The sequence below is a fragment of the Tachyglossus aculeatus genome, chromosome 8 (assembly GCF_015852505.1).
Source record: "Tachyglossus aculeatus isolate mTacAcu1 chromosome 8, mTacAcu1.pri, whole genome shotgun sequence".
Lineage (NCBI taxonomy): Eukaryota > Metazoa > Chordata > Mammalia > Monotremata > Tachyglossidae > Tachyglossus > Tachyglossus aculeatus.
In genome coordinates this window covers 20,250,591-20,259,237 of record NC_052073.1, presented here as the reverse complement: position 1 = coordinate 20,259,237, position 8,647 = coordinate 20,250,591, and the positions used below count along the sequence as shown (strand labels likewise).

Below are 8,647 nucleotides of genomic sequence, written 5' to 3'. Positions count from 1 at the left end.
AATCACCTCAAAAGATTATCTGTTTATTTGTTCTCAGATGTCTACTTCCTATTCCTAGGCATTCACTCTCATTAATTTGCCTCCATCATCTCTTCCCTAGACTCCAAGCTCCACATGGGATGGGGACTCTGTGCAGCTTATCTTGTATCTACCGCAGCACTTTCATTTAATCATATTTATTGCACAGAGTACTGTACTAAGTGCTCAATAGTACACAGTACAGTTCTAGGCACAAAGTGCTTAATAAATACTCCAAACATTATTATCATTATTATTGAAACCAAGGGTTAAATTTGTACCCATCTACGTCCTAGTCAGAAACAAATTTTCCATTGAGAAATCTCTTCTCAAAGGGTCCCATGCTGATCTGTCCAGGACCTAGACCAAAAAATCTAGATTAAAGCCAAGGCTGCTGAAGCACAAAGTAATAACAAGGATATGTTTAATAACAATAATAATAATAATGGCATTTGTTAAGCGCTTACTATGTGTAAAGCACTGTTCTAAGTGCTGGGATGCTGTTGTGAGAATTTAGAAAAAACAAATGATTTAGTTAATATAATCCATTCAAACTTGGAAATAGTGCATTCAGTGTAACCAATTTTTTATTAATGTCTGTACAACGCTCAAAGACTTGTTGTAGTTGTTTTATGTGACCTTCCTGACTCTAGTATTCAAAGTATTAGAATCATTTGAGTGCCATTTAAACATTACTCCTTTCATTGATGATAGGTGCTTTCTGGGTGATAGGTGGATTTTAGTTAATTCGCTTCCTTTTTGTTCATAAGAACCTAGAACTAAAATGGAGCTTTTTTTTTTTTTCTCTTCTGGTTTGGATTACCTGAGAACGCTTACTTGAGGAGGAGTGTACCCTAGTAGAAGGACCACGAGCCTGAAAGTCATAAGACCTATGTTCTAATCCTGGCTGTGCCAGTTCTCTGTTGTATGACCTTGGGCAAGTCATTTAATTTCTTGGTGTTCAGTTTTCTCATCTGTAAGTCCTATTTGTGTCCAACCTGATTAACGTGTATCTACTCCAGATCATAGAATAGTGTTTGAAATATAGTAAGAGCTTAATCAATTGTATTTATTGAGCAGAGCAGAGCACTGTGCAGAGCTGGTAGACATGTTCCCTGCCCACAACGAGATTACAATCTAGAGGGGAAGACAGACATTAATATAAATAAATAAATTAGAGATATGTACCTAAGTGCTGTGGGTCTGGGGGAGGGGTGAATAAAGGATGCAAATCCAAGTGCAAAGGTGACTCAGAAGGGAATGTGAGCAGGGAAAATGAGGGCCTAGGTGGGGAAGGCTTAACAAACATAATAATAACAATAATAATAATAATAACATAACTCAATCTCCAACCATCTCTAAAGTGAGCCTGAATTAGATCTAGATTTTTATTCAAAATCACAAACCACATCTAACTATAAATCCCACTCCTGCCCCAAAGACAAGGAATATAATAGAAAAGAGGCTTCATCTGTATCCAAAATGGTATTCCAGAATTTCATTCTTATTCTCAAGATATATAGCTGGTAATTAAAAAGATGGAAACTTTTTATTTAAAAGAATGTGCTCCTTCATAATATTATCTCACCTTTCTCAAATATGGAACAGGGAAAATGTCATTTATGGTTAACAAAACTCAGCATAAGTGGCAAAAAAATAAATAGGGCAATAATTCAAAGCCTGCATATCTCCACTCTAAAAAAAAATCAGGCTCTTGTATTCACTGTTTTCTATTAAAATATATAAGGTCCTTTGTTGCATTTTAATTATTAGGCCTGTCTATCCACATCGTTAAAAATGTTCAGACAACAATTGGTACTGGGACAATATGTCATAAAAGCTCTAAAAATGCTTGTGGCAGCTGTTCAGTGAGTGGGGTTCTATTGATAAACATCATAAACAGACCAGACCCTTGGCAATTCCCTTTTCATTTTAATATTTAAACCGCATTTAAGAATATACTAATATTAATTCATATAACCAAAGCTGACATTTTCACAGCAGTAAAAAAATAAAAATATTATTAATATTGAGCCAGAATGAGGATCTGAAAACCCCAACAAAGGAAAAAAAGCAAGGCACGAAGACTTTAATCAAGCTTTTGCCAGTGGCTGTTTTGGTCATCTCTGGAAAGTCACTAAACCTCTTGACCTCTTAGGGTGGGAGACCATCCTAAATACTGCTTGGGCTTTTATGCCTCTTTTCCTCTTCTAAGAGTAAAATATCGCCTCCTGCTTCAGCCTTTTCTTCTACTTTCCAGAGGAACATCTATACAGCAAGGTACAACCTAAGGCAAATGAGAGACCCATAAGAAAGCTTTAAATAGAATGACCAGATAAATTCCAATCATTTCAGTCAATATAGTATACTATAAGGTGTTGGTTAAAAACAATATAAATATAAAAAGAGCTTTGAAGCAATCAGTTTTCTAAGAACTCTCATGTGCTACAGACGGGTGATCAGGAAAAAAAAATCAATATATTGTTTACGGCTTAGACTCTCCCAAGAAGTGGAGTCACTGTACATGCTAACAACTAAGTACAAAATAAAAGAACAGTGCATTCTCACCAGAAATGGAAATACAAGTCTTTTGTTTAAACTGCCGATTTAAAAGAAAGCTCTTCAGATTGATTGCTGCATGTGTATTTAAAAGAAAGACAACTACTGACATGAACAATCTCTTGCTAATCGAGTGGACTTTCAATAATGATGTCATTTGGTAGACCAAAGAAAATGAAGTAAAAATAATTTTTTATGTGCATAGCAGACCATCTCAAAAAAATCCACTTGACTGAAGTCAGACACGGGTATGCCAAGTTACCTCAAAATGTCTTCTCTTTTATTCCAATATTTCCAGCAAAGAAAAGGATAATTACCTAAATCTGTTTCATGCTCTTCCTACCTTTCTTGATCTTGCACTTGGGGATGTTATTTAAATATTTCACTAGGGTAATTGTTTTATACATTAACTGCACTCCCTGATGTTTGCTTTATTATCCTCTTTCAAAATGGTCTTTGCTAACATTAGTAGTTTGATCACTTCTTTTGTCAATTTCAACTAAGCCCCTCTGTAGGGGATTCTAAGATATTTTAGTTGCTTGGGTTCCCTCCCGCCCAGCCATCCCCATTAAAGCTCAGAAATAACTTAACCAAGGGTAAAATATGGTCCCGACTCCAATTGCCTTACTCCAATATCACTGTATAATCAAAAGCAGTTCACCCAAGACAATTGTCCAACATCTTCAGCTGAACGTCTGAAGAGGAGTCAGGCAGGGTCACTTCATAAAGAGTGGAATAAAACCCTAAGAGAACTAAAACAAATCTATAACCTTCTTTTAGGGTAAATAGGATGTCTCAAAAAAAAAAAAGCCATGAACCTTAGAATGTCTCTGATCATATATCGATACCTTTTGTTGGATTCTATATTAAGTACTGCAGTAATAGAAATTCACCAAAAAAAAAAAAAAAAAAAAGAAAAAACAGCAGATGGGCAAGTCAGGCAAAGTGAGTGACAATCAGGCACAGAAACATAACTTAAGCTAGGTGTCTTTTTCCCACACTACTGCAGATTTCTTTAAAAGTCGGATAAAAGGCAAGAAGATATGCATGACACTTTATGGGAGGATTGTTAATCCATGAAAACAAAAGGAAATCTTTGTCTAATATCTAATATTGATTACTGAGAAGATTTTTCCTTTTCAGTTTCATTTCCACTGAATTAACTACATTGTAACAAAAATGTTATTTTTTAAAAGGCTGTTTTAATTCCTATAAATGATATGCAACTTCCCCCCATGATTGATAGATATATTGTTGAGTTACATTATTGTGAAAGCAGTAAATATATATAATAGGTAATGAATATTATGGGTTATGAGTTTAAAAATTAAATCTAATACAGAAGCTGTTTCTTGACAGAATCTGATGAGATAATGTCTTAGGTTTCACAATTATGCAGTTCAACATTTGGATAAATTATATGAAAGTAAGCATTTAGTACCATTTTTCATAATCACTATTAATGAGACCAAAATGAGAGCTGAGGGCACACGTAAGAGAGTTTTGACAAGATAAATAGCATATGGGTACTGTTGTCAACCACATAAAATCCAGGCTGCTGAGCCCCTAAACAGCAGAAAAACTGCACTGAAAATTAGGACTGCTAACATTTCCTTATTAGGGACAATCTGTCCCTGCTGAAGTTTCCTCATTTACTAAAAAAAGGGATCATTTATAACAGATCCAGAATTTTCTAGGTTTGCAGAGACCCAACCAAGCCAAGGTCTACACAACTGAAGCAAAGTGGAAGACAATTTGGCCAAAAGGCCTGAAATTATCTAGGTAAATTCTGGGAAAAGCAGAGCATTGTTTGTTTTCATTTCTTTGTTTTGGGTTTTTGTGTGTGTGTGTGTGTGTGTGTGTGTGTGTGTGTGTGTTTTGTTGTTTTTTTGGGGGGGATAGGGGAGAGAAGCGGGGAAGGGGAGGTTGCCACCTGAATTCTGGACTCTCCTGGCCATGCAGGCAAGAGTCCATAGGTTCAAGGAATCACAACTCTGAACGAATAATTGGACAGTTTGACACAAGGATGTGGGTATTTAGGATTCACACGAGGTCATACAAAAGCTAAGAAAAAGATAAGCACCAGCTGTACAGAGCTTGCCTTCCTTTGAAAAACAACCAAACAAAAATACCTTAAACAGCCTTTTTCTCCCCAAGGATGCTTTTAGTCATCTGCAAATAAATGTTATTTTAAGTATTTATGCTTGGAAAGATGTGAGTGTTATTAATCCTTCCTTATTAAACTGAATTTTTCACTACACTATTGTCAATGTTTAACTGCTTAATGTTCTTTGTGGTGTGCAGGCTTCTGTGCGTCTCATAGAAAGCTTTTCATAGAAGATCTAAGTTTCCTTCAGTGACACGGTTTGCACCGAATGCCTCTGAGAAGAGAATCTGGTATCTATGGGTATGCATTTCCAAATATTCAAAATTTCAATATTTCAAAATAATATTCCTGCTCAGATGTGCCAAACTCCAGCCTCAATATGTATGCTAAACAAAGACATGTTTTTCTATTCGTACACATATCTGATAGATGCACAACTTGACCAAAGGGTTGAACGAGCTAATAGCTATATAGGTCCTAAAGCTAAACTGCAGGCTTCTGGAAACTTTAGATTATTTTTAAGGTTCTTGTACACATCCAAATTTAATCACAAATACAGTGTTGACCTGCAAGAAATAATAACATGATATGTCATGCCGTATCACCTCACCACTTCACCCAGAACTACAAATTTATCAGATCGAATCATTATGAGAAGTGATTCACAAAACAGCTAAATGAAACCCCAGAATAAAAACATGCGATTGCAAGCTTCAAAGCACTGGGCTGAAAGAAGTTCCATTCCTGTAACCTTAAAGATGCAGGGTACATAAGAGAATCTTAAAAAGAAAATCGGGAAAGCAACAGAAACGACCTGAGAACATATGGGTGAATTTAGTACAGGATCCCCTGTAGGTTTTAGTTGTATAAGTAAATATTAATCAGCGGCGGAGATGGGGGTGGGGTAGGACTGGACGCTAAGATCAAAAAAGCGGCTGACGTTTCTATAGGGAAAAGGAGTGCTTTGATGTCATATATTCCTGGCTGCACTGCCTAATGAACTGAAATTGTGACATGGTGACATCCACAAAGATTTGAAAGCACTTGCCACAATAGCATATCTTTGGATATTGCCTTTTTTTCCCCAGACACCTACCTCCTTTATTACAACCCAAGAGAGAGAGGGGAAAAAAAAGAGGGGGGAGGAGGTTAGGGGAGGAACTTCAACTCAAGAATGAGGTTAAAATATTGCTGAGAAAGACCGAGAAGCTTGGTAAGGAAAAGAGGCTGCTTTACTCCAGATCACAGGAAAGCTTTTCTCCTTACGTGCAAGACAGTGCACATTAGGCCTATTGCAAAAATACTTCACACTGATCAAATATAGATATAAATAACAAGCAAGTGGCAGGATATCTCTTCCTATCACATGGCAGGAACTGTTCACCTGCAGGGGGAGGGAATGTAAAGCAAAAAAATAAAGCATCTCTCCTTGGAAGCTCCATTCCAGATTAACAGCAGTGACGTTTGTGTTCCCATTGTACTTGTAGTCAGCACAGCAACCCTTCTGCACAATAGTCGATTAGCTGGCCAATGCAAGGAACAGGGGGAAACATGAGGCTTCTCTGGGCATGTTTAAGTGCCCCATTGAAGTCGTCAATGATGCGCTGTGGGTGAATCCCAGGTCTGGGGAGGGGGCTGGCACCCACCCCAACTGTGTTTTCACCCATCAGTCACTGCTCCGACAGCTACTCCTGCTCAGGGTCTGTACCAATTACTTGGGAAACGCTTTTCGTTCTGGGCTGGTGGTGCCGAGGTTCTCATTGTGGCAAAGGCCCTGGAATGAAGAAAATGTGAAACTCTTAAAAACCCACCAGAAAAACTCTCTGAGGTGGAAAAATGTCTGAGAAGAATCTCCCTCAACAAAGATCTCCAATGTAAGCAAGTCTCCCTGCCATTGTTTGAGCGATAATGCATTTCAGAATAAAAACCCCTGAGGCAAGCCAGAAATGTATAGCGTGTTTTAAACAACTTTTCAGAGACCAATGCAAGTTCTTTATTGAAAGCAGTGCGCTTGGGTAAATAGTAGGAATTATCATTTCTATTACGTTTGTCAAAAGAAGGAAAACAAGAAAATGCAGCAGAAAATGCCTGATCTTGAAAAGAAAGGGATATGTAATGGAAGAGGGCTGATGAGCGATCTCATTAAGACATAGCACAATATAGCCCACTAAGTAACACTGTACGTGGGTCATTGGGTACAGTAGAGCAGTTTTAATATGGGAGTTTCTGTCAAAGAATCTAAGGATACTCAACAAATTTTGTCATCTATTTTCTCCCAATATACTTAATTGGGTTGATATTTATTCAGCATTTTATTTGTTCTTCTTGGGTTCCTAGGGAATGGTTTTCTAGAAGATTAGGGGAGCCTGGCTTTAGTGGGCCTCTGCAGTTGGTTTTACTGAGAAACCCCCCCCCCCCCCAACTGAAAGAAGATTCCCTTCTACTGGCTAAATGCTGTCTTTCTAACTTATGAAAAACCAAAAATAAATGTTTAGAAATCTTAACAAATGCCTTCTTTTACTGTTTGAGATTGGGCAATTCTTCAACAATTTGTTAGCCCTGGATGAAATATTTTGACTTTGCTCAAAATTAAGTACAATCAATGATATTTGTTGAGCACTTGTTCACAGAGCACAGTCCACCTCAGGAGTACCCTTTTCCTAATTCCATAAGGCCAGGATCAAGAGTTAGATCCAAAGTCAATCAAATAGAAAGGTAACGGTTTTGTGTTGTTTTATACTGTCGAGTCATCTCCAACCCATAGCGACTCCCTGTACACATCTCTCCTAAAACACCTCATCTCCATCTGCAGTCGTTGTGGTAGTGTATCCATAGAATTTTCTTGGTAAAAATACAGAAGTGGTTTCCCACTGCCTTCTTCCACACAGTAAACTTGAGCCTCTGCCTCAACTCTCTCCCATGCTGTTGCTGCCCAGGACAGGTGAGTTTTGACTTGTAGCAGATTGCTTTCCACTTGCTAGCCACTGCCCAAGCTAGGAATGGAATGGGTATGCCTCTGTTTGACACTCCCTCCCATAGCTGAGCCTGGTAGAGTACTGGAAACTCTCCAGGTGTGATCCTGGGAGGGGCAAGGGGTTGGGGAAATGAAAAAATATTTGTAGAAAAGAGAGCTTAAATACTTCACTCCTACAGATTTTTGGGCAATACCCTATGATCACATGATCCATCTCATGAAACTAAGACCTGCCTGTCAGCAAAACATACAAGAACAATAAATTTGTGTAATTGTAGATTGTCCATCGTTTCTGTTAAATGCTTCATAAAAATGTTTGAATTGAGCTTGGTCAGCATCTTAGAATGTTGACAGATAAACAGGATACATAACAGACACACAAAATGGGAAGCAATTAGCTAGGGCAATTTATGGGAGTGGGGTGTGTGTGTGTGTGTGTATGGGCACATTCAGGCATAAAAATGCTCATATGCTGTACGTACATGCAAGCCACACTAAAATTTTTAAATAATTCAACCTGAGATTAAGTTTATCACTAGAAATTATTATTGTGGCTGTGATGTTAAGAGAAAGACTCTTGACTGCAGTCAGAGAGGGGGTGCAGTTAGGGTGTCTCCTAGAGAGGTCACATCTTGTGTATTAGTCTTGGTTTGGTAGGGGTTGGGGTGGGGGCGGTGCAGCCGCATAAAACAGCCTGAAGGAACCATCAATCTGCACCTGTCACCCACTTAAAAGGAAAGAGGAGGCTGGAGCAAAATTAGCAAACACTGAGCAAGAAAAAGGATAAATAATCTACAGGTCTCATGTATCTCAGTGCAGTACATTTCCCCGGGTGAAGTCCACCAGCTAATTCTCCAGATCCTAACAGTGGGTTTAGAGGGAGAACTCACATCTTGCATCAAATGTGTACTTCTGAGATGACAGGAAAGAAAGGGGAAGAAAAATGTAAGCTAGAAGCGCAATTGTTCTCAGCCATGTGGATTTCTGTG

The 8,647-nt window shown here is 38.2% G+C and overlaps 1 non-coding gene across 1 annotated transcript; it reads right to left on the bottom strand.

Moving 5' to 3' along the window:
* Positions 1 to 7,635: 7,635 nt before the first annotated feature.
* Positions 7,636 to 7,773, bottom strand: LOC119931856. The gene has a single exon (XR_005452164.1). It is a non-coding gene; the product is annotated as a small nucleolar RNA SNORA7 (small nucleolar RNA).
* Between the last annotated feature and the right edge of the window lie 874 nt (positions 7,774 to 8,647).